The sequence below is a fragment of the Furipterus horrens genome, unplaced genomic scaffold (assembly GCF_987537825.1).
Source record: "Furipterus horrens unplaced genomic scaffold, mFurHor1.1.pri manual_scaffold_2, whole genome shotgun sequence".
Classification (NCBI taxonomy): Eukaryota; Metazoa; Chordata; class Mammalia; order Chiroptera; family Furipteridae; genus Furipterus; species Furipterus horrens.
In genome coordinates, this window is record NW_028327172.1 from 163,772,522 (window position 1) to 163,798,919 (window position 26,398).

At 38.6% G+C, this 26,398-nt stretch overlaps 1 protein-coding gene across 1 annotated transcript in view; it reads left to right on the top strand.

The window, feature by feature from the left end:
• Positions 1–1,314: 1,314 nt before the first annotated feature.
• Positions 1,315–26,398, top strand: part of RASGEF1B (RasGEF domain family member 1B) — a 565,627-nt gene continuing 540,543 nt past the window's right edge. Inside the window, exon 1 of the mRNA XM_090266714.1 lies at positions 1,315–1,403. The gene's annotated coding sequence lies outside the window, so the exon portion shown is untranslated. The remainder of the gene's footprint in view (positions 1,404–26,398) is intronic.

The following is a 26,398-nucleotide window of genomic DNA, read 5'->3' on the forward strand; positions in this document are numbered from 1 at the left end:
GTTTTGCTCATTTCCAAAAGGAAGCCACTTAGACCACGTGCTTGGACACTGTCTGAGGTTACTATTCACTAGAAAATATGAGGAAGGATTAAAAAAATTGACTGCTTTTTCATTCTGTTTCCCTCCACCCTCAGATAGTTTAATTCAACTTTTTGCTTTTCCTCGAAGTCATCAAGCCTTCAGGTCAAACACAGAAAAAAACAAACTTACTGTTATACTTTGATAATTCTTGATTTATCAGAAAGTAAAAATGTAAGGGTATATTATATATTTTTTCTGTAGTCTTAAGTGTGACTTTAAAAATCATGCTTTAAGCCAAACTTTCTCTCTTCCCACGTCCCATCCTCATCCTTGGGATAATATAACTCTCTATACTTCCTTTTGCTGACTGAAAAAAAAAACAAAACAAAACCTCATGACACTAGGATTCTCACTTATATTCATGTTTGATGAATCTGTTTTCTTTCTCAGATCCACTCTGCAGTTTTCCCACCTAGTTCTGTGTCCTGGTGGTTGGAGTACTTCACCAGGCTGCCTCATCCTCTGGCCCTGGTTGTTTTGGCCAGTGGGAGCTTTGGCAGGGGTTAGAGGGAGGGAGGAGAATGAGGTCTGTGAATTTATGGACTCTCCCCTCTCTTTGTGTTTCCCAGTGCTTTGGCTGCATTTCTGGACTAACTTACTGTTTCTGTGATATGTCCCTCTCCACTTAGCCTCTTTGTTTCCAAATTTCAGCATCTCCCTTGCCCTTTTAGGTTTATGGGTATTAACAGCAAGCGCTGATCCCAACCCATTGTCCCTTGAGGTTTCCCTACACCTACCCACCCCTTTATTAAACTTTCTTCAAGTTACTCAGATGGAATGTGCCATCATTTCTTGTTCGGGCCCATGATGGATAAATAATACAATGAATGCTTCTATTACCGGGAAGTAGTATGGTATGATGATTATTTTCCATTTGGTGTCAGAATTGATCTAGGTTTCAGTACATCCCCATCACTTCATTATTTAACCACTCTGGGCCTTCATTTTCTCTAATTTAAAGTGGGGAAAATATTACCCATTTCACAGAATAGTTACAAGAATATATATGAATACTCAAAATGTTAATTAGTATATTAGTTCAAATATAGATATATGTGTGTTTGTATACACATGAATGCATATATTGGAAATTTTCATTTCTTTTCAATTTACCTTAAATAACCTCTTTACTAGGAAGGCCTGGGCAATTACAAAGCCGTTATTTTTAGTTCCTCTACACCTTGTGCTGCTGATCCCTGTGTTTCAAGTTACGCGGACCGCCACCCGTCCAGTGCTCCACAAGTTCCTGCTTATCTAAATGACACTTCATTTCCTGGCGGCTCTGGTAATCTTACCTCAGGTCTGTGGAATGTCTTCAGCTGGTGAGTGCTAGAAGTCGGGGGTCCTGGTGAAGGGAGAATCTTTTGCGGACATCTTAACTCAGTGTAGGCTGCTGACTGCTGAAGTGCTAGCATCATTCATATTCGTTCCAACTGCTTTACAGAATAGCTTATTTTTTGTTTCTGTCCTTGTATTATAGATATACACTGTTTTGAGAGCCCTGGCTAAGCCCGGAGAGGTGCTTGCAAGGATTAGCTAATTGATTATTTTAAATGCTTTGAAACTGGCAGAGTTTCGTGAGAAGGATGGGCCAAATAATTTTAGCAGGCTCAGTGGGAGGGCAAACTCTACCAAATGACTCTTAATTTGCTTTGGTATATAGTAGGACTTGCTTATTGTACAAAATGTCCAGTTAAAGTGAGTTATATATGTTATTGCATTTAAAACATGACCTAGGAAAATGCTTTTAAGATAGGAAGAGGCGTTTGGGAAATATATACGAAGCTTTTGTCGAATGGAGTTGCAGCTACTGAAACCACTAGGTTTCTCTGACTCTAAACAAGCTCTGTGAAGCATGATTCGGTACTTTAAGGGCCTGTTCTGTGTCTGGGCTGGATATGGTCACCATGGTTCTCTGCCTCAGAGTTCCAGAGACCACAAGAAGAGACCGATATACACAGTCAAAACCCTTTAATAGGGTGCAAAAAGGGGATAGCAATTAGAATATCCTATAACATCCAGGGAGTGTTTATCAGAGACTGTGGCTACATTGGAGTTAAAGAATATTACATTCAAATATAACAATGGGATTTGGGGATAGTTGTTAACCTGGTGGGGCAAAGACTTGAGATTGTGGCAGGTATCACCGGAAATGTGGCTGTAATGATATAGGTTGGGGCTTACACATTTTGACTTTATACTGTAGATAGTGGGAAACCATTGAAATTATTGAGCAGGGAAGTGCCATGATCAGATTCCTGTGGCAACATCATGGAGTATGAATTGGCTTCAGGAGAGATGTGAGGGAAAAGACCCAACTGTGACACTTCTATACTCCAAGTGGAAAGTACTAAAGATTTTTAGGGTTGTGTAGGTTTGGGGAGAAGATAATGAGTTTTTTTATAATCAGGATAAATTCAAAGTGTCTGTGGGTTAGTATGTAGGAAGTCCAGTTAAGTTCTTGTCTGTGAGATAACCAGTAGAAAGGCCAGTAAGTCCTTGGAACTCTCCTTGAGAAAGAATCAGCACTTAAACTATCACTACCACCAGAGACTTTGAGAACTGGAGGAGAGGAGGCTCTCTGGAAACCCCAGGGAGGCAGTGAGGAGCATGCACAGCAGGGGTAGAAAAGCAAGAAAGAAACAGAAGAAAATGGTGCTGTCAGAATCACGGGACAAAAAGAAGGAAAGGTGGTTCAGAAATGAGAAAATTACCTGCACAGGAAGGAAACTGTTCTCCTTTCCCGAGACATTTCTTTTCCCCCTGCCTATAGGTTTCTGCTCAAAGGACATCTCTTCAGAGATGTCTTCCCAGACCATCTACCTAAAATAGTACCCTTCCCCACTCCATATCACCTTTCCCAAGCACTGTTTTAAAATATAGGTTTTAAAATGTTTTATTCAGGTTTAGTGAGGCCAGCAGGTCAGGAGAAGACTGCCATTATTTCTTCACTCCGTTTGGGCCTTCTGTCTAATGTCCTCACCTCATCGCTGGAGACAGATGACTTTCTGGGGGTAGAAAGCCAGAGAAGTGGATCATTACATTTTTCTTTGCACACTGGATCAATTATTGATTTAGAAAACTTCTTGTCTTGGATTTCAGATCCAGTTAAATGGGATAGAGATATCTGAGGTTCTTATAAGATCTCATTAAAAAAAGAAGATTTTATAAATTTCATGGTGTAGATGTTTCAAGGTCAAAGCCATATTTGGCTACTTCCCCAATTAAAATATATGGAAGAAATAGACTAAAACTGGAAGAAAAAAGGAAATGGAGAAAACATCCTGAAAAAGTAATTTGTAAGTTGAAATATGTGTGTGAAAAGGAACCCTGCTTGGGTGGTTGTGGAAGGAAAAGTCCATGATGATGATGGACAAGCATCTTGAGTCTCCATATTAGTTTGGATTGCCACTCTGGGCAGGGTGTAACTGAACAATTTAAATATCTCATTTATACTTTTAAAATGAGGTACAATTTGTATATAGCATTATATTGGTTTCAGATGTTCATTACATGTTTCACTAAATGTTTTTAATGCTGTGACTCCATTGCACATTTTTGCTGTAGCAAAAATTCAAACTATGCTGTATGAAGAGATCATGTCCCATATTCTTGCCCCTAGATAGAACAAAGGTCAATGGTTTGCGTATTTTTCCTCCCCAGGATTTCTTTTATGCACTTACACACACACTTTGTTTTTTTGTTTGCTTGTTTAATTCATGCTTTACTATAATTTCCTTTTCCACTTATCAATGTCATAGACATCTTTCTAGGTCAGAGTATAGAATTCCACCTCCTCCTTTTAGAAAGCTGTTTTAGTAGCCACATATTATGCGACTGCATGAATAAACCATAATTTATGTTTCCATGTTGCCTTATTGATGGATAGTCAGGTTTTTAAATGTTTCGCTAGGTTTTTACTATTATAAACCCTGTGGCAACGATGCTCATTTGTTCTCCTAGTATTTTGTGGATTTAGTATTTAGGTTTAAATCTTGAAGCCACATGGAATTTATTTTGTGCAGGAGGTAAGGTGGGAATTACAGTGATTTCTTGACTTTCATCATTCAGATGATTACCCACCTGAAGAGATTCAGTCTCCAGGCACCCAAGTAAACACATTGCATCTATTATAGAAATACATTGAAAATTGTAATAAGGGGACTCTCTGTGGTAGAAAATAGTAGATAGTGTGTTGGGGAGAGGTAGCAGAAACAGCAGGCTTGACCGTTATGGACTAGAGCAGGGAGCTCTGCTTTCAGGTTGGAATGCTGCATTTTAATTAGCGATATTACTCCCAAATGTTCAGCTGCATCAGTGGGGGGATTAGAGACCCCTGCTTGCTCATCGTAATTCAGAACCTACATATCAGAATGTCTAATTAGATCTCCTCTCTTTGAAAGGTCAGTCAATAAAATTATCATGTTGTGTCATTAAGGTCTAGAAGTTACTCTGCTATAAGTGTGGTGGATTTTTTTAAAGTTAAAAATTGCCTGTTCAGGTCAAGGGTCTTTTAGCAACCTTTGCTAGACTGAGATTCTGGAAGGCCATCATGCAAAGGATCTCTGAAATTTCAGCTACTTAGAATATTTCTTGTCCTTTTTTTTTTTTTTTCTTTTTCTTTATCACTTTGGACACTGTGTTAGAGTCAGGCTCTTAAGCCCTTTGGTATATTTTCCTGTTCATAAAGAAAATAATATTTAATTCAGTCTTTGTTTTGGGTCTTGGATTCTGTAATCAAATATTACTTTCAATTAATTTCCATGGGAAGAAATCCCCAAATAAGCTCTGCTCTTCTGAAAATGTTATTATCATACAGAAATTAATGGAGCTAGATTTTTTATTTTTTTCAATTTTATTACTTGGCTATAAGTGAAGTAAGTTAGGGAGCTATCTAAAAATTTTTAAGCCACTAGGATCTTAATTAGAATTCTGTATGGGGTGACAAGTTCGGGGGGGTGGGGAATTGGGAATTATGGCAACCCTTCTGTATGACAGTTGCTGCTGTCTCGCTCCACTTACTTGGCCTCTATGAGTGGGGCCACCTCCTGGGTTCGCCAGACCTCACACCAGCTCTCTCCATGTGCAAAGCTGTTGAGCTGTTAGCCTAAGGATCTGAGACTAGGGGGAGGGGGTACTCAAAGCTGAAAGTTACATTACTCTCATTTCCATTATATTATGGGTTAAATTAGCTTTTGTGAGGGTGCCAAGAAAATCTTACCACTACTAATAACAGTATTTTCCAAAGTGCGGTTGCATCAGAATCATCTGGTGTGTAATCAAAATGCTGCTTGTTGGATTCCACCTCAGAATGTGCATCTCCAGTGGTAGAGTTCAGGGATCTATTTTTAAAAAGCCTCCTATGCTATTCAGTTGTGCATTAAAGTTTGATAATATTTGATTTATAACATTATTTCAATAGGGGAAATGTACTCCTGGTTCTAACCAATTGACTTCAAAGTGTACCTTTGGAATTGTGTGCAAGGACATGGGTCTAAACTGTGTATAAAATCAATGTCTGGATGACAATCACATTTTAAAAGAACCAACAATTAACTGGTAAATAGATTATGGCTCAGAGTATTCAGGTTAAGTTCTAAGGCAGCAATTTTCAACCTTTTTCATCTTATGGCACACATAAACTAAGGTAATTACTAAAATTCTGCGGCACACCAAAAAAATATGTTTTTTTGCTGATCTGGAAAAAATAGGTATAATTTTGATTCATTCACATTGGATGGCTGTTGTTGTGTTGGTTGTTGTCATTTTTAAAGAAAATTTGACACTCTGAAAGAAAAGAGGTCAGTGAATGTGATTAAATTGTCAAGTATTGCATGTTTTAAAAATTCTTGCAGCAGACTGGTTGAAAATTGCTGTTTTAAGGTATGGAGCTGGGGATTACACGAGGAGAGAATTCCCGCCAGAATTGAAGCACAGGATGGATATTCAGCTAGAAGGAGAAGCTGCAAGAATAATTCAGATATCTGTACCCAATGTCAGCTGGTTACTCTGCCCCTTGAGGTTTGAATAAGATGGCTCAAACCCTTTCTACAGCCCCTGGAATGTCAATGCTCTTTCCAAGATTTCTACAAATGTTAGGGAACTTGTCTTCTTGGGGTTACTCCTTGAGGACCCCCTTGTCCTGCTCTGCATCTTGTGATGGTCCTTTATCTTTGTTCTGTATGGCAAGCCCTTTTTTGACCCCTCCAGCAGCAAAGAGTTATTTTATTAGTCAGCATCTTTACAGATGATTGTGGGATCAAAGGGCAGGAGTCACATGACCACATCACACATCATAGAATAGTACTGACAATCATGTCTTAAACATCCCCATCCTCAAAGGTGTTTTTGAACAAACCACGACAGAGATGTGTCTCACTGGACAAGCCACTGCATATCATATCCTGGTCTTTCTCCATCTTGCTGGCTCCCCTCTCTCCTTTGTCTCAACCATCTCTCCAGGCTTGCATGGAACTCCAAATTCTTCTCACTCTTTTCTTCAGAAAATATCAACTCTCTTGAACCCCTTTTCCCCAACTCACTCCCCGGGACAATGCCGACCAAGGTCCTTGGGTGAGAAAAAGTGTCATTCAGTCTTTTCTTTAACAAAATCCATCATCCTTAGGAAAAAAAAAAAAAAAACTATTTGGGGATTCAATAATATCTTCCAAAGATCTATTTTATATTTCTTTCATGGAAAAATGAATTCTGTCTAGGCTCTACTGGATGGATAAAGGCTGAGAAAGAATCTTTTCTTCCTACATAACTAGAGAATCTTTTTTGTTAGGAGATGCTCATCTGGAAAAAGTTAGGCAGGATTTTTATAAGGTTTTAACAGGCAGATACACACCAGTGAGCTCCCATTAGTTAACCTCACCAGTCTTTACAACGCTTTGTATAACATGTTTAGGAAGAGATCATCTGTATTTATAGCCAAATAAATGCAGACAGAATCAGTTCCCACTTGCCAGCAGAAAGAATGCTACTGACGCCAGGTTAGTGGCATTTGCAAGGCCATTCAGGGCATTCTGTGTCATAAATCGCATTTTGAGACTAAAGCACCAGAAATTGTTTTCAGGATGGTTTGCTTTCTTGCTATCTTACCTTGTGTGTATCTGATAGCTTTTTGTTTTGCTTGAAATGGAAAGTCACTTCCCAGATGAGAGATTATTTTATTTAGTACTCTTATTTTCTTGGAAAGTAGTCTGAATTTTTTTTCCTATTAATTATGCACAGTGATTCTCAATTGGTGAGAAAATTATGATCTCATAATCTCTTTTCCTTATCACTGCTGAATGATTAGCCTCATTTGCTGTGTGAGTTCCACTTCATGGTTGTGAAATGATCACTCTCCCTGACTCTGGCTAAGCACGTTGGCTTGATGGCTTTGACCTTTACCATGAAAACAAGGGAGATGAAAGGATGTGACCTGTGTATAAATTGTCACTCACATGGGGTTATTTTGGCTAACAGCTTGAAATACATATTTTGCTAAACTCCTAGAAGGTACGAGTGGAATGTTTTGTGTTTGGGGTTTTTTAAGGCCTTCCAGAGTTATTTTTAAGCAATGAGAAAAAAGTTTGATTGCCCATTCAATACAAACAATAAATTTATATACTGAATCGTAAGCTCTGTGAATAAGTGCATTATAGGTTCCCAAGAATGGTACAGTTCAGTTTGCTTTATCTGCTCTTTGATAGGTATTACTTCCACTGCACTTAATTGGGACCACTGAAAAATTTAGATTCAGTGCATATTAGTGACTCCAAGGGATGTATAAATATCTCACCAAATCCCTTTAAATGGTGTTCTGGATTTGGTCAAGGGTCTCACTGTAGTAATTTGCAGGTGTGACTGATATTAACTTATAAATTTCCCATGACTGGTCCTTTGTTGATTTCAGGCTTCCCCCCTGTTCGGTAATGATTGCTCAGCAAGCCTATTTTACCTTCCTTCTCTGTGGGCCCTTTATTGCTTTGAGACGTGCCTCTGTGTGTGTATGTGTGTACATATTCTTAATAGTAATGCATGGGCAACAGCAGACCCTCCATATTACCCTGCCCAGGCTCTGTAGCTTCAGTTTCACTGGAGAGGACACTCCAGCGTCATCGCAAGATGTCGATTCAACACGGGAGGAGACAGATACCGTGTCACTCCCGAGTCGGACTGCACAGCCATTCTCGGCGGTGCAGATAGACTTTTAAGAAGCTACACCATCGTCTCTCGAGACGGACGGCTGCCGCCGCCGCCGCCGACAACGAATGCATGAGACAGTATTTCCCACTAGAGCATATTCATTTGAGATTGTGGAGCTATTTCGTACTTGACATATTTCTTTCTTCATTTGACTGTGCATTTATTTCAGGGGACTGGGACTTAGATTGGGTAAGTGATGACAAAACAATAGGGACAGTGTAGAAATAAACACATGCTCTAATGATCTGTACAATATCACACTTGGTTACTGATCCTGTGACATTATTTCTAGTTATCACCATCAGGATATGTTTGAAGTCCAGCATAATGACCTAATGTGTTGCTGTAAAGGCGCTGATAAATTTATATGTGGGTAAATAATGATTGATTTTTAAAATTCATTTTATTCTTCATTATTGAAAACGAGATTCCCATCCTCTGACATTAGAATATAATCTTTCTATCATTTGCTCTTTTTTTTCTGTCACTAAAATTTTGAACTATATTGCATAGGGTTGAATTTCTCACTGGTTAGTTCTGACTCATTTTAGAGACTTGAAAAAATAAATTGTGTTACAACCATGTCAGAACTGCTTGGCTTGTGTTATTGATAATCATTGTGCTCAGCTAACATACCTGTTTAAATGAAGATCTTTAGGATATTCTTACTACTTCAGTTAGAGTTGTACCATGTTTTCATTAATTCATTCAAAATATATTTATTTGTAACCAACTTCATCTTTCTCAGCTTTATTGCGGAATGACTGACAAAAATTATATGTATTTAGGTTGTACAGGGTGGTGATTTTTTATGGTGTTCAATGTGATGATTTAAACATATACTTTGTGAAATGATTACCACAATCAGGTTAATACATCTGTCAGCTCGCATAATAACATACAAAAAAATATTTGAACCATTTTGGTGGTAAAACGGATTAGCAGTAGAAGAGATACCTGTATGATTCTGTAAGTGTGGGTCTATCTTTTTTATTAATAATGAAGAAGATACATAATATTCAATAACATTAAGCATTAAGATGGGCATAAAGCCTATATTAATGCAATGAGCTTTAGGTAAGTATAAAATTTCTAATAATAATAGTAATGGGCATTATGTAGTAGCAGTAGTTAATATTGAGAACTTTTATATGACAGTCTGTGTTCTAAGTGCTTTATGTGTGTATAAGCTCATTTAATCTTCATAACAATCCTATAGGGTAGATTGTTATTATCCCAACTTTAAAAATGAGAACTGAGGGACAGAGATGTTAATTAAATTGTCTGAGGTCACACACTAGGAAGCCACAGAAGAGAGGTTTGACTTTAGAGAGAATTGCCAAGTTCAGGAGGCAATTCACACACACACACATGTTACACTTATGCAATAGTTGCCTTCTTTTTGCCATATTTAGGCCATACTTACACTAAAAAAGTATTCACTGTTTATCTGAAACCCATGCTCTTAACCTTCATGCTCATACTGTCTGAAACCCAAGCTTAACTGATAAATGTTAATTTTGTACACCTCAGGTCAATTCTTTTCTATATCTTCTCAAGGTTTTATTGGTCAAGACAGTTCTTTTTTCTAGAGTGAGAATATATCTTAGCAAATATGTACTTTTAGTTTACTCCATGTTCAGCGTTGTGCCAAAGATTAATTAAAGATAGTTCTGCCTGTAAAAGAGTGCACAACCCAGATATGTGAAAGGCTAATTAATTATATTACAGTAAGTAGAATAATAGCTTTGTTGGGCTCTGAGTTGTTAACTCTCCCCAGAAAGCTTGGAGAAAAAATAATAGGGTAGGGAGCATTTGAATTGGTTCTTAAGGGATGAATAAGAGTTCATTAGGAAAGAAACAATGGGTAAGAAGGAAACAATGTGGAAAAAGACATAGATATGTGCAAGTGCATGATGGTATCATTTTTTAAAACATAAGGTTCATGTGCTCTGCCTAACAGTGGTTGATGAGAATTGGAGAGTGGGATATAGACTTCAACGCTCTACTCAGAAACCTTATCCTAGACCATTGGGAGCCATTGAAGATTTTTAAACAGTGAAGTGACATGATCAGAGGTCCTTGAGAGTTGCTAGGGTGTGCAAGAGGATGTGGCCTAACATGGTACTGGGTAAATTGACCAAATGCTTAATCCAGCGCCATCTGAGTCTTCATCATACTACCTTGGCTTGTAAATTTCATTTTGTCAGAGATGAAATAAAACTAGAGAAGACATTAAAAACAAATGGAAAGTAGTTCAGGAGTGTATACTTTAGGGCATTCTAAATTACTGGAAGGAAAGCAAGTTACATGAGCCTAAGTGTGGAATGAAAGATATGGATTTATCAATAAAATAAAGTATTATGTGAAAACTAGACACCCATTTATCTCATCACATGATAAGAGAATATGCAAGTGGTTATATAATGTAGGCATTGAATAGGAAAGCAATATATGTGAAACTCTGCCATCCTATATAAATCGGAGTTATAATAGTTATCCTACTTTTCATTATTATACCGTTATTAGGATTCTTCATATAGTCTTACCTTCTAACTTTAATTCTTTTAAGGAAAAATATGAGGGGCATTTTTTTGTTCAAGATGGCTTACAATTCATCTCCTTTGCTGGAAGGACTTTATGATCTCCTAAATTACCTTATAATCTCAGGTTTCTGTGTAATGTAGGATGTACATTAGCTCTGGAAAGGAAATCTGAAATATGCTCTAAACATCACATTTTGATGATGCTAATGATAATTTTTGAATGTTCTGGATAAGAGGATCTGAAAGCATTATGAACAGAATAAGCAGCAGAAGGTCTGCCATAGGCAGAGAAGGTCAAATAGAAACAATCCCCCTGGAGTCTTAAATGCATGTTGGCCTCAGGCGCGTGCAGAGTCCATGCCTGTGCATGTTCTCAATGGAGCTTCATTCCACGTCACCCGGTAGGAAAAAAAGTACAAGCACTGGGTCCCAGAGCTAGTATGCATAAAAAGTGGGGCTAGAATTTAACTCTCCTAACTTTCACTTTTATAACAGGTTGTCCCAGCTTTCACTCTGGAGTTTTACAACGGTAATGGGAAATTTTGTGGCATGTTGAGGGAGAATGAAGCCAAGAGCCCGGTGCACTCTGCAGTTAGTCTCTCAAAATTTTGTGGCTTGCTTCTGGTGAGGAAGCGTTAACTTGGCAACAGAGCCACCACAAGGTTATGTTCACTTGAGAACCATGTAGTTGGAATCCGACCCAGTGTTATAATGAATGGGTCCAGCAGACTCCCTGTCTGGGCCTTGGGGCAGAAGATAGATGTTGAATTCAAATACTAAAGGCTGATTTACATTTAGTGTCTCTCTCTCTCTCCTTAGCTTGTTTTCTTGATAACTTTTGTTATCAATTCAGCTATATTCGTATCTGATAAATTGACTCTTACAAATTTAAAATGCTTCAAATGGACAAACCTTTATTTTGACCTTGCTTTGGAAATATTTTATAAACAAACAGAAATCCAAGACCCAGATGAATAATAGTGCTCAGCTGTAAATTATAATGCAGTGACACTAACAATTAAAGCAACACTGCCACCCAACTCAAGTAAATCAGTAGCTTCCTAGTTGCATTTGTACTTGAGAATCATTGTGGCCGTGGCAAAGGTATTGATACTACCGCAAACTTGAGCTGTGAAGAATTAATTCCAGTGTTCTGGTTGCCTAGCTGGAGTAGGAAAGGATGCTCTGGTGCACTTTTTATGGTTAGTGCAAATTAGCAGGTAGTTGTGGTAATAAAGTTCTCTTCTTGATCTATGGCAGGAGATAGCTAGTCTGCAAGAGTTCATTTCAGACTGTAATTAGTTTGTTCATTAAGGTTGGGGAATTCAATGACACAGCTGCATGAGGTACCATTGAAAGCTACCTGAACATATGGCAGAAGGATAATGCAAACTAAATTCCTAAAAGAAAAAGGCAAAATGGTACAGCTTTGTGCTTTTACTTTACATCCTGCAGTGATTTCCTGAAGGGGGGGACGGCGACTCCAAACCTTCTAATATATACTGATTTTAGAAGGGGGAGGTATATATTTTCCTTGAATGTTACATATATTACATATAAAAGTATATAGCTTGTCCCTGCACACATCCCTAGACATCTAGATACATGCACCAAGGGCTGAACGTTGTTCTTTGGTTCCTAAACATACTTCTGTCTCCCCTTGTGTTTTTAGAGTTAATTATTAATCTAACAAGGTTTTCAGTCTGGTTAGAGGTGCATATACAGAGGTGAAATGAAATTAGTGGTTATATCTGTTTTCTGTAAGACTTATGGGTCTTTGGACATAGATGTAAAATTCAATCTTGCTTGTGAAATGCAAGCACTTAGATAGAAATAGTCTCTTAAATTTGCTTTTTGTGCTTACAAACTAATCTGACTTCAGACATATAGTTATAGTCAGTAAGGTTTAAAAACCCTTATAGTACTTGACTTGCAAAAACCAAGGCCTGTAATTCAAGCAGATTATAGGAAGAATGAAATATGTTTTGTTAGGAAGAAAGCCCAGGAGGTTGAAAAAATTGACTGGAGCAAAGCACAACTTGATTTTAACCATTATACCAAAACATTATTATATCTCTTTTCATATTCTTTATTTGTCACCCATAAACATGGTAAGTGAAAGTGTTATTGAAGTAAAAGCATTCAACCCAGGAAACAAATAGGTGTGGAATTGCAACACATCCCTGATATTTTGTTTTTTGCAATTGATTTACTCTATAATTAGTGCCAAAAGCTATTCTTGACTACATTATGTGCTCATAACACTAAGGTCTCTTTTTCTTGTGACTCTCAATCCAAATTGATGGATAACACAGATGAAACAAAATTCTTCTGCCAAAACTGAGGTGTTGAATTATGAAGAAACTCAGAAGAATATGCACAAGGAGATGGTGCTCGATTGTTCCATGGGTTCCTGATCATAAGGAAGCTTTACATCTTATTTTGTGGTTTTCTGTACCATATAAATTTTAAAATGTGTGTGTGTGTTGCTTTTGTAATAATTCAAAGACTTTTATTTTCAAGAATGTAAATTTACTTCTGTGCAGGATCTAATGATTGTGGCTGCAGCTCTGAATGAAAGGTGGTGTGGGAGGCAGAGGCTTGTAGGTAAATGCACAGGAAGGGGAAACCTGCAGAAAGGCAGGTTAGGGAATGTTAGAGATCAGAGGAGGATGGGCTCTGAGTTTAATATACCTGTCAGAACAAACCCAAGTGATAGGTTGAATTAAGTGAATATATTACAAATCAAATGATGACAAAATCAGGGTGCCAGGCCAGTAGCATAATCTGGGATCTAGTTTGATGATGGTCAATGAAGGCTGAATTGAAATGAATCAGGAGTCAGAAGGAATTGGGAGATCGTCCCAGGTAAGGCAACTTTCATCTCATTCCTCAAACTTTCATATTTTTAGATAAAATAATCTTCATGACAGAGAGAAATCTACTCAAATGTACATGAGAAAAGACAAACGAAAATACCTGAGTAGATTAGGGAGTACAAGCCTTGACCCCAATTGCATTTATGTCTCAGGTATTAACCTCATAAATACATTACCATGGAGAATAACAAGACATTTATCTGACAGTCAGTGGACAATTCTGCTGCTTTTTTTTTTTTTTTTTTTGGCTTTTACCTACAGTAGGGGAAGGGCAGCAGAAGTCTGTGGCTCCTGGTATCACACAGGTTTAGCAAGGTTGTACAGTGTGTTTAGAATCTGAATTGTTCTGTCTGTAGTATTGGGGCCTGGTGAAAGCTGTTGCTCCCCAGAAAAATGTGTTTGCTAAGGAGTATCTCTTCACTGATTGTTAATTATTCAACCTTCTGCTGTTGTTTTGTGTATGAGAATTTTATAGCCATTTTGAGGAGACAAGAGATGCAACCATTCATTCATTTTTACATTCATTCACTCATTAACTATGCTAGATACCATGTCTCTAGCAATGAATGATGCAGCAACATCTTTGCCTTCACGGGGATTACAGTCAAATAAATGACTTACCGTAAGTGATGCAAATCTTCTGTTCTTTTTGCCTGCTTCTAATGTCCTATCTCCTTGCTTAAATCACTTTTTATTTTACAAATGCAGACTAGGATAAAATTAAACAAGGCCTTGTGGTGTTAAAGCTTTGTTAATTTCATAGGATGGTTTCAGCACATTTACTAGTGTCTGGTGAAGAATTGTGATAATTAAGATTCAGCTATACTAATTAAAACAAGTGAACAAAGTCTGTTTAATGTCCCTTTCCTCAAAATTTTTAATTTCTCTTTTGCTTACTCTTGATTTTGCAGAATTCTGTAATCCTCACTGGAGTTTTCCTGTCATTAGAGAAATTTATGAAGTTATGCTGTTTTGGGAACCTGAAGAAATTCTACAGCAGTAATATTTTAAAATTTAGGTTCCTTTGGTTCAACTCATTTAAATCAATGAATTTAAATGAATATGTATTCTGAAAGTCAAGCTTTCATAAGAAATTCTGACCAATGTTTATTGTTTTACTATGCCAAGGTTAAAACTGAGTCCCCATATGCTTCCGCAAATCTCCTCAGGAATTAAAAGCTAAATTGTGATATGAAATCGGCTAAATAAAAACTGTATCGAAATAGGAAGAAGGAAATTATGCAAAATGCTAATAGAGGTTGTCTCTGGATAGTGAGATCAAGAGGTTTATATCTATTTACATTTTTCTACATTTCTACATCTCAAATTTAGCAGCAAAGAAGATACTTAGAAAACTAGAGTAATAACAAGTGTTAAATGCTCTCATGGATTGAGATTTCTGCCATAGAAAGAACTTTCCTTTCAAAGGCAGGTTTCAACTTCCTTTCAAACAATCCATTCCCTTTTAAAATGGAGGCATCCTTTGGTTTATTTTATTTTATAGATTGGTATTTCACTTACTTCATTAGAACACTAACTCATCAGGTTTTTTCTGAGTTCATTTGATCCAATGGAGAATTCAGCTTCACCTTTTTAATTTAGTCCAATTTTGAAAACATAGTGCTGCCCTGTGATTGAGTGCAATGTCAATAATAAAAACAGAATAGTGATAATAAATAGTGCCTTTATGAAATGTGTGTGTGTGCGTGTGTGCGTGTGTTGGGGTAGGGGTAGAGGTTTGAGAGAAATCAGATTTCTACCTGTTAACATAATTTTTAACCTCATTATCTACTCCAAGAATTGGAGAAACTTGATAAGTGGTTCCAAATGAAATGGGAGAAAGAGTTGAGGCCTGGCTTCCTGAGTGTGGGATGAATTTTCAGGCCATGAGTTTTATACATAATAAGGATATAGATTTTAGAAGCTAAGAGCTGGGTTCAGTTCCTAACCCTGTCACGGGATAGCTGTGTGAGCTCTGAAAATTACTTAACCTCTCTGAATTTCCTAATTTGTGCAATGTGGAGGTAATTTCTACCTTTCAAAGTTGCTTTGGGCAAGTAATGTGTATAAAATGTTTGCCATCATGTTTGGCACATGTAGCTACTTTTGGAACATGAGAAGGCTGCCTATTGGTGGGAAATCCTCACACAAGTTATTATTATCCCGGATTGCCTACTTTAGGAAAATCAACCTTTCTCAAGAATAATTGTCAACTCTGACAGGAAGTTAAGAACTTTTGTAATACATGAAGTATTACAAAGCACTACCCAGGGTGAGAATTTTGTTCATGACACTGAGTGGTTTTGCAAGCAAGGAATAAGGACTGTTGCCCACACACCGATTAACTTCACCCCTCATTAGTAATGGGTGCCTGCAGACATCATTTCTTTTGCTTTATCTTATTTCATGAGGATGACATCCAAGAGAACACAAGTAGAAATCCAGTTGTTATGCCTTGCTGTTAGCGGAGCAAGTGTAGGGTAAACACCATTCGAGTTAGATGTATTACACTAACCTCAGTTGAATGAGCAACCAAAAGGCCAAGAAACACTCTATCAAAGCTGAGGAACAGGGGACTGAATGAAAGAAGGTGAAAGGAGTAGCCACAGAACATACATACATGGCCCATGGACATGGACAATGGTGTGGGGATTGCCCGAGGGATTTGCGGGTTGGGGTAGAGGCGGGCAAAAGGGGGAAAAGTGGGGACAACTGTAATAGCATAATCAATAAAATATAATTAAAAAAAACAAAGCTGAGGAACAGCTTATTTTGAATTACAAGATGGAAACTTCAAAACTTAGACCTGGGTTTAATTAGGAGTTTTGGGCATTCTTACCTGAAATCACAAGAGCAAAATAGTTGAAAGTGGTTCCTTTACTTGGGGCCTCTTTTTTTTTTTTAAACCTGTAATTATTCTCCCTATTTCAGATTACAATTGAAGGTAGTTTATAATCTTTGCTTTCTCCTTTTGCTTTTTCATGTCATTAATAATTATTTACTGAAGATTTATTAAGGCCAAAAACTAAGCTAAATTTTGAGAGTGCCAAAGGTTTAAGAATTGCTTCCTTCCATAGCTGTGTGGTAGGTTAGGTTACATATAATAGGGACACAATAGCCATAGTAGAAGGTAGTTTTTGATGATGAATGCCAAATGAATGTCTCTATAAAATACTCTGTGTTGACAGTTCAGTAAAAGTAGAAATTGAGCCTTTAGTTCTCTCCAACTCTTATAGGTGAAAACACTTTATCAACCTTCAATTTTCCCAGATCACAGCTGAGCAGCTGCCTTGATCTACCTTTTCTATGGGCACTAAAATCCCAAGGTGTCATCTGGAATTTGAGAGCCATGCTCCATTAACACTAATGAGTGACTTATGGTTAAATCTTCATGGATCAGGCTAAACATCTCCCTGTAGGTACCAGTTCACATTTCATTTCTGTGGTCATCACACCAGCCTGCACTAAATTGCTTGCATCATTTAGCCTGTAAGGGTGTCCAACAAACTGATGATATATGGCATGGAAGGTATTCTGCGTAGTCCAGGCTGTTATTGAAAATTTTCTGGTTTCTTGATTACAGTTTCACATTCAGGTCAAATACAGTTATAAATTTCCAGGCCCTCATTGTTTCCTGTAGTATTTGGGTCAACATACTTTATATGTGGAATAATATGACTTTATAATGACTGTCATAACAGTAATGGAATCAATTTGCTTGGGGAATCTAAAGATTTAAGTTAAACACTCTTGATAATTGAATTGCCAGCATGTTATATTTTTGTCATTCTAATGACTTGTAAAATAACCTTCAGATTCATAGGCAGGCAAATGAGCAATTTTTAAAATACTGTCATGAGAAACTCAAAGGACAAAAAAATATCTATTTTCTACATAACTCTGAATAGTTGTTTATATTAATTGTGTCTACATTGATTATAAATTTAATGTCAGGAAACATAGTTGAGATGTATAATTCAAGGTTAATAAGAAGGTGTTCTGTTATATGATTTAGTCATGAGCCACAGCTTGAAGCCTCTCCTTCCATCACTAATGAGTCTCCTCCAGATTTTCCTCTAAAGCCATAAGATTCTGAACCTCTGAACTGCCGTGTGTGTGTGTGTGTGTGTGTGTGTGTGTGTGTGTGTGTGTGTGTGATTCTTTGTGCCTGTGTGTTTGCCCTTTTGTTTGGGAACTGGTCCTCTCCAGCATGTTCCTGACAAATCGAATCCCTGTTGCAGAGTCTGGCTGTTAGATTGAGAGCCATTAATAATTGGCAATTTGTAGCTGTCATAATGATGGTGGAGATTTTCCAGATGGCTTTTCCCTTTCTCTTGAGAAGGGCTAAGACTTATACTTATTCTCTTTGGTGGGGTTTTGATCATGCAAACATTGGTCATGCCCCTTGACCCACAGTAGGGACAGAATTTGGTTGGCTCATCTCTGGTCTGGGGACAGGCCTGTATCTTGTTTTCCCTAGGACCGGTTCACAGGCTCATCTGAGCTTTGGCTTTCTGATCAAGGGGCAAGGCTTCTAAAGGGTAAGAGTAGAGTGTATTAGGCTGGAGATGGTAGAAGTATTGGGGCTTTACCGCTGCACATTTGAAAAGAGAAAAAGAAAAAAAGAAGAAGAAGAAGAAATGCCAATCTGAACTTTTAAAATAACTAAACCAGTTGTTAAGAAAATAGAAAGTAGGAAGATGAAAGCATTATATTTCTTTTGGACCTAATTGTAGGCTAAATGATACAAGTTTAAATTAGGAACAAAATGGTAGTTTTATAGCAAATACTTTTCTCCCCTCTAACTTTGTTCCCTTTCTTGTGCTACCACATCATGTACCCAAGGGGGAGAAGAGAATTTTCTGTAAAGTTTTATAGTTAATGCCATCTGAGCGGTGTTATGTTTGAGAATGGGGATAGGGTAGTTGGGAAACGTCTTTCCTGTAAAACTAATGAATGTAATCAAGCTTCTTTCTGCCCCACAGTCCTTGTAGTTGGGCTGTCCTTTGACTAAAATCCTGTTCTCTAAGCTTCACAGAAATCTCTGTATAAACATGACCTTATTACATACTTTCCCTGACCTGCTCAGCTGTACTAGGTTGTCCCTTTCCTGCCCTGTGATATCCTCAGTTGGTCTCCTCATCTGCTCTCTTCTTCCTCATGTCACTAATCATCCCTGGGTCACTGCTCAATGTCTGCCACTCTCATGAGGAGGCAAAAGTTCCATGAGGGCAGGGATTGTGTCTCTTACTGCTACACCCTCAGGGTCTAGTATCAGGTGGAGATTCAAAATATATTTATTGGACTAATGTCTTCATTTCTCACCTTAGGCTCTGCATATAGAACCTGAGTCTCTATGAAGACAGAGCTCTGCTATGCTTGTTGCATTATCATGGATACACTACTCCAAGATGTGCAATTTTTTCCCCACATTTTAACATTTCTTAAATCAGGATACACATTAAATATATACATTTAATTAGGTAGTGATTATCACCCATAAAAGCTGCTACTCATTTGATGTGGATCTTATAATTAAATGTGCCCCAGAATCAAGGACATTGTGGTGGACAGAATGGCCTCCCAAAGATAGCCATATCCTAATCCTTGAAACCTGTGAATATGTTACCTTACATGGCAGAAGGGACTTTGCACATGTGATTTAGTTAAGGTTTCTAAAATGGAGATATTGGCTTGGATTATTCAGGTTAGCACCCAATCTTTATGAGAGGAAGGTAGGAAAGTTAGAATCAGAGAGGAAGACTTGATGGTGGAAGTGTAAGTTAGAATCATGTGGAACCACAAGCCAAGGAATGTGAGTCTTAAAAGAGGCAAGGGAATGGATTCTCCCCTAGAGCTTCCAGAAGGGACATAGCTCTGCCAGCCATTTTAGACTTCCACCTCCAGAACTGTAAGCTAATAAATATGCATTGTTTTGTCACTAAATTTGTATTGATTTGTTATAGTAGCTATAGGAAACTAATATAGGCATTTTATTAGGGGCAATAACATGTGTTACATTCTTAATTTTTTTAATGTCCGGTTTCATAATCTTCTTGGGCATTGCTAAGGTGTGTCATTGACTCTCTAGGAACAAAACATCATTGATATTTCAGGATCTAGACAGGGTATAGTTGTGGAATTATCTGATGCCATTTTGCAGATGCTGTCAGTGCACCATCCATACTCCCTTAACCTATTCCAGAGGTCACCTGCGGGTAGTTCCTATATTAGAATGAGCAGTCATCTCATTTTGCCAGGACTTTGAGAGTTCTCAGGATGCAAGACTTGGTCAGGTGCTATGACCAAGAAATTCCTGGCAAGCTGGGTTGGGGTGTTCACTCTACCTTGGGGCTTTTACCATCTTATGATGAGGACATTCTCACCTTACAAACAGGGTGTGAGTTAACACTACAGAGCATCTTTTAAACAAGGGTGGAGAGTTGGTGGGTAAGTGTCCAGCTTCCCTGCCTCTCGCTGGGAATGTTCTGAGGCAGGTTTCATGCAATCTCCCAGAGGGTCCCCTCCATGATTGAGCCCTAATTGCCCACAATGCTCTTCAGTGAACTTCTTATTGGCTTTCCTTGTTACCTTGTCTTCAACCCTCACCACGCTTCTTAAATTACTTAAAAATTTTTTAATTTAATTATTTGTTTGTTAATTAATTAATTAATTAATTAATTTTTAGAGAGAGGGGAAAGGAGAAAGAGAGGGAGAGAAACATCATTGTGTGGTTGCCTCTCACTCATGCCCCCAACTGGGGACCTGACGTGCAACCTAGCTATGTGCTCTGACTGGGAATCAAACCAGCAACACTCGGTTCTCAGGCCGACGCTCAATCCACTGAGCCACAGCAATTAAATTACTTTTCAAATAAACTTTTTGTACCCGGTCCTTGCCTCTGGGGCTGTTTTTGGATGAGCCCAAAGTGGGATATCACCCTAGGCTTAAGTGTTTTATGTGATAAAGTCCAAAATCCCTCACATGGCCTCAAACGTCTGGACCAAGTCTTCCCTTCTAGCTTTATCCCTGCTCTCTTCACCAATTAACATAACAACCATACCAGTCATTATTCAGAATCTAGCCTGTTCCAAATTTCTTCCTCACATAGTCATTTTTCCTGCCTAAAAGTCATGTTCATCCTTTATATTCCCACTTAAATGTTACTTCCTTATGGAGGTGTCCATGTCTCACCTGCACTTTTCCTTTGTGGCACATATTATGAAATGAATTACTTATTTTACTGGAGGGTGATTATCTTTTAGATGTGGGTCATGCAAAGGGCTTGAACATACTTGTATCACATGGTATTGGTATAAAGTAAGGTTTATAAGAAAATCACAGGCAGAAGGGTCAGTGTGATGCATGTGTCCCCTGTCCTCTGGTCAGCTAGCGGAGAGGAACGCTAGCCTAGGCACAGTTGTGGGAAGGTCTCCTAAAGAAGGATCCTGCTATGTACCACTGCATATATTTATAAGGTAACTGGGAAGAAGCGGGGGACATCTAGTCAACTTGCAACAGTAGAAGCCTCCTGGACAGAGAGATATTCATTTTTTTTTTTTAAGTATACTTGATTGATTATGTTGTTACAGTAGTCCCAATTTTTTTCCCTTTGCTCCTCTCTGCCAAGTACCCCCCTTCCCTCTAGCAATCCCACCCCCCCCCTTAGTTCATGTCCATGGGTCATGCATATAAGTTCTTTGGCTTCACTCTTTCCTATATTATTCTTAACTTCCCCCTATTTTGTACCAACTGATTATGCTTCTTAATCCCTGCACCATTTCCCCATTTCTCCCTCTTTCACCTTCCAGCTGATAACCCTCCAAATGATCCCCATACTTATGATTCTGTTCCTATTCTGGTTAGCTTAACTGGATTTATTTTTTATTTTTTAGATTCAGTTGCTGATAGCTATGAGTTTGTTGTAATTTTAATGTTCATAATTTTGATCTTCTTTTTCTTAAGTAAGTCCCTTTGACATTTCATATAATAATGGCTTGGTGATGATGAACTCTTTTAGCTTTATCTTGTCTTGAAAGCACTTCATCTGCCCTTCTATTCTAAATGATAGCTTTGCTGGATAAAGTAATCTTGGTTGTAGGTCCTTGCTTTCATCACCTTGACTACTTCTTGCCTGCAAAGTTTCTTTTGAGAAATCAGCTGACAGTCTTATAGGCACCCTTTTATAGGTAACTCTCTGGTTTTCTCTTGCTGCTTTTTAGATTCTCCCTTTATCTTGAATCTTTGGCATTTTAATTATGATGTGTCTTGGTGTGGTCCTCCTTGAGTCTAGCTTGTTTGGGACTCTGTGCATCCTGGACTTGTATGTCTATTTTCTTCACCAAATTTGGGAAGTTTTCCTTCATTATTTTTTCACTTAAGCTTTCAATTTCTTGCTCTTCCTCTTCTCCTTCTGGCACCCCTATGATTTGAATGTTGGTATGTTTAAAGTTGTCCCAGAGATTCCTAAGCCTCTAATTTTTTTTAATTCTTGTTTATTCCTTCTGTACTGGTTGATTGTTTTGTTCCAAATCATTGATTTGAAACTTGGTTTCTTTCCCTTCAACATTGGTTTTGAGTGGACTTTCCTTCGTTTCACTTCACTTCTTTCCTTATGTGTCTGCCATACTTAAGCATATCTGTCAAGCCTGTGAGCATCTTTATCGTTGGTGTTTTGAATTCTGTGTCTGTTAGGTTGGCTATCTCCTCATCTGTGAGGTTGGCTATCTCCTCATTGCTTAGTTCTCCTGCTAGAACCTTGATCTGTTCCATCTTTTGGGCCATACTTCTCTGTCTCCTCATCTTGACAGGCTCCTGTGCTTGTTTTGAGATAGTCTTATTAAACCAGAACTTAGCTGGATGTATCATCCCAATTTTTAAATGGAAAATCTCATCAGTTAAAAAACTGTTGAGTCCACACTTTCAAATATGTATATTTATTTCTTTGTACATGTACCTCTGTCAAGCTAAATGTCAAATAATAGAGAAACTGACGTTCTTTTGTGAGATGTGCATAAGCAAAAGTAAAAATAAATACAACTAAAAAATTAAAAAACAAAGTGGTAAAACCTTGGCACATCCTAATAGATCATTTTGTGTGTGTCCTGGTGTGCACATATCTCTCTGGAAATTAATGTTCCAAAGCAGTGTTTTTCTGAGCTAATGAATCCGCTGGGGAGCTGGTTAACTGGAAGACTGATTGATTAAGTCTTTGTGGGGCCTGGGATTCTGCATTTCTAACTAGCTCCCAGGTGCTGCCGATAGAATTGGTTTGTGAACCATACTTTGTATAGCCTGGTGCTCAAGCATCTTGCTGCCCACATATTCAATAAGCCACAGAGATTTAGATGCTCAGATTAAAAAGAGTGATATGGCATTTCTATTTTTTGGAATAATTCTGTCTCATGGTTTGCTTTCCAGGTGGAATAGTGGAATGTGTGTGACCTTTACCGCACTGTGAAATGATTGCCCATCAGAAAATATAAAGTGAAGGATAATGGGGCAAGGTGAGAGTTTGCTGATTCTTCATTTCTCCTGGCCTTTACATTCTAATAATCTGTTCTTATTCATGTGAAAAGATGGCAGAAACTCACCAAGCCCCATGACCAAGTTTTATGCTGGGTGCTTTACATGCACCTTTTTATTTCAGATCTGACTCTAGTGACAGAAACTAGTTTGAATACAAAGAGGTGTGCTACCCTGTGTGTGTGTGTGTGTGTGTGTGTGAGAGAGAGAGAGAGAGAGAGAGAGAGAGAGAGAGAAAGAGAAAGAGAAAGAGAGGGAGAAGGTGAGAGAGGGAGGGAGTGCCTTCTCTGCTGACCTTCTGTCTGATCTGATGTGAGGGAGGTGGGCAAACCATTCTCACTCCTGTGCTTGGAGATGCAGTGAGGATTTCCCAGTTAGTGACAGAATCTAAGTGATTTGTAGGCATTTTTGTGCTGATTGTCTTGCCCTCTAGGCATAAGTCGTGTTGTATCAGGAGGGCAAGAGGGTTCCAAATAGATTTAATATTCCTTGTACGAGCTTCAGCCATCTGCCCGCCAGCTCTCAGTGTGAGCATAATATATGTTTGCAGAATCAAACACAAAGAGCCTGTTTTTTTCCTTCTCTCAAAGTCTTTTAGTTTGGATCATTTGTGTTTTTCCCCTCTTTTGGGGTAGGTTACTAGGGTCACCCTCTTTACAATTATATTGACTTTAATTTTGTTTTCTGATGCCTCTGGCATATTTAAATAAATGTTTCCCCCCTTTCTGATCTCCATGTGCCCCTCCCAAACAGAACTATGTGCTTAAAATTAATAAATATCTATAATATCTTATGCACCCGTGAAGCTTAAACTGTAGGCACTCTCACAGGGTACAGATGACATGCTGGACATCTGACAGTTCTTACCAGGCTAAATCTGAATGCTGTTTATCTGATTGATGAAATTTTAACTTATTTTCCCATTCAGGATAAATTTTATGACCATTGATGATCCTGTCCTAGTAGCTATAGCTCACTGTAGGACTGAAATTATTTGGGTGTTGGGTGTCTCTGACCTGAAACCCTGTGTCATTTAAGGTACTTGAAATATGGGGATCTTAAGGTCTGAAAGAGATGAAAATAAGTTAAGATAATCAAATGGAGTTCTTAACTTAAAATCTCACTTAAGCTAGAAAAATTTGGCAGGAGATTTGGAAAGTTGGTATGAACACTATTGGGCAGGAGGTGGCTAATGGAAGGTGAGCTTGAAATACCCTTTGTGCAGGTTTGAGGGCAGAGGGGTCAAAATTCTTCATTCTGCTTATTTTTATTTAGTCAGCACACTTTGCATTGTTTTGCATTGGGCAGTGTATATTTAAAAATTGCCTCCTTTTTAAATGCATTTCACATTCAGTTCTCCCTCCGGGGGTGGGGTGTAGGGGTATGTTGGGGGATGTGCTGAAAGAGCCCAAACCTTGCTGCTTTTCTAGTCTAATGATGATGGCAGGTAGAGGAAGGATGTGTGCCCTGGAGCACTGCCTGGATGCCAGGCCAGGCTTCATCTCTCTCTAGCTACATCACCTTGGTAATATGCATCTCTGTGCTTTATTTACTTCACTTGTAAAGTAAGGATTATGATAGTGTTACCTGAAAGAGTTGATGAAATGATCAAATATAATAATGCATAATAATATATGCAAAGTACTCAGCATAATGCCTCCCTCATACTATCACGTTGGCTATTGCTACTGTTATTTCCACAGAAATGGAGGTTGGAGAAAAATGGGAGTGTGGATTCCACATCATGACTAGTGCTGTTTAGCTGAGAAGGATGTTTCTGAAACACATCTTTGTCCATGGGGCATAGAGAGGTCAAGGTTGATAGGAGAAGGAAGAAAGAAAATAGAAATAGTACTTAAAAAAAAAAAGCTTTGGTTTAAATATGTGACTGCTGTGGAACTCATGAAGCTGTTTGGTTGGATGGGAGCCATCCCTTCCTTTGAGGGTGGTGCAGGTTGCCCTCTCCTCCCCCTAACACCAGGTGTTTGGATTTGGTCTGACTTCGAGTCATCTTCGAACTGTATTGGTTGTGAGACTGATGGAGTGCTAGGGGTGACCTTGTTTAGAACTCCTTAATCTCACTGAATATCTAATGCAGAGAAAATCTGGGCCTTGGTAGATAGTTGGAACTGAATGAGCCTTTGGGGAGCAGTGTGCTTCTGACCAGAACCAAGAGCCTCTCCTTTCTCTTGTCCCAGCTGTCTTTCATGTGAGGTTTCACAGATGTTGGCCACACCAATTAGGGTGAGGGACCAGTCAAAGGAGGTGTGTGAAGCAATGAAATGCAAACAGAAATGGTATTTGCCTCAAGTGCTTTCCAGGAGAGCATTTGGATGTTCAACTTTCTGGTGCCCTGTTTCCCATGAAGGATCCAGGCCATCATGTGTTCAGCTCTCTCCCCGCAGCAGTTCTGCTTCTTAATGCTGGCTCCCTCTCTCTGCCCAATTGTTTGTGGTCTCTGAGGCACCCTTGCCTAATGGGCGGTGCCAGGGTCCTGGTCCCAACCTTCGATGTTCCTCCGTCTGGTGTTAGCTACAGTCTTTACTTGCGGCTGCCCTTTGGTGTATTTGGCTCCAAAGGCTCCATATCGATGCCCTACTTTCCAGGTGACTTTGGCTCTCTACACTTGAACCATCATTCCTAAGGTTATGGCAGAGCCTTGATGCCACTGTGGGTTTTGTTGTTATGCAGTATCAGTCTAAACATTATCGTGGGCCTTCACTTAGGCACTCCCACCGTCACCATGATGAATCAGGTCCTTTCCCACAAGCTTAATGACTCTTATATTAAGCCCCACACTATGGGGAGGTGTAACTTATTCTCTTAGTCTCTTATTACACTTATAATATTGCAACTTTTCCATTTATTGATTCAATTTATCTAGGCTGCTTCTATCTTGTGAATTATAATATACATTCCCTCCAGGGCTGAGTTGGAATGTTGATACTTCATTGAATGACTTTCCCCTTAAAAACCCTAACTTTGCTTTGTGCTATCAGCCAATTATATTGGCCCAAACTTTGAATCTCTCTCACATTAGAATATGTCTCCCCCACGTGTCACAGCCCAGGGCAGGGCTGTGCGGGTAAGGTATAATTCTTTATTTATTAAAGAGCCTCTCGCCGTCAGCTTCAAATATCCTAGAAGACTTTTCCAGGGAGCTCCATTATA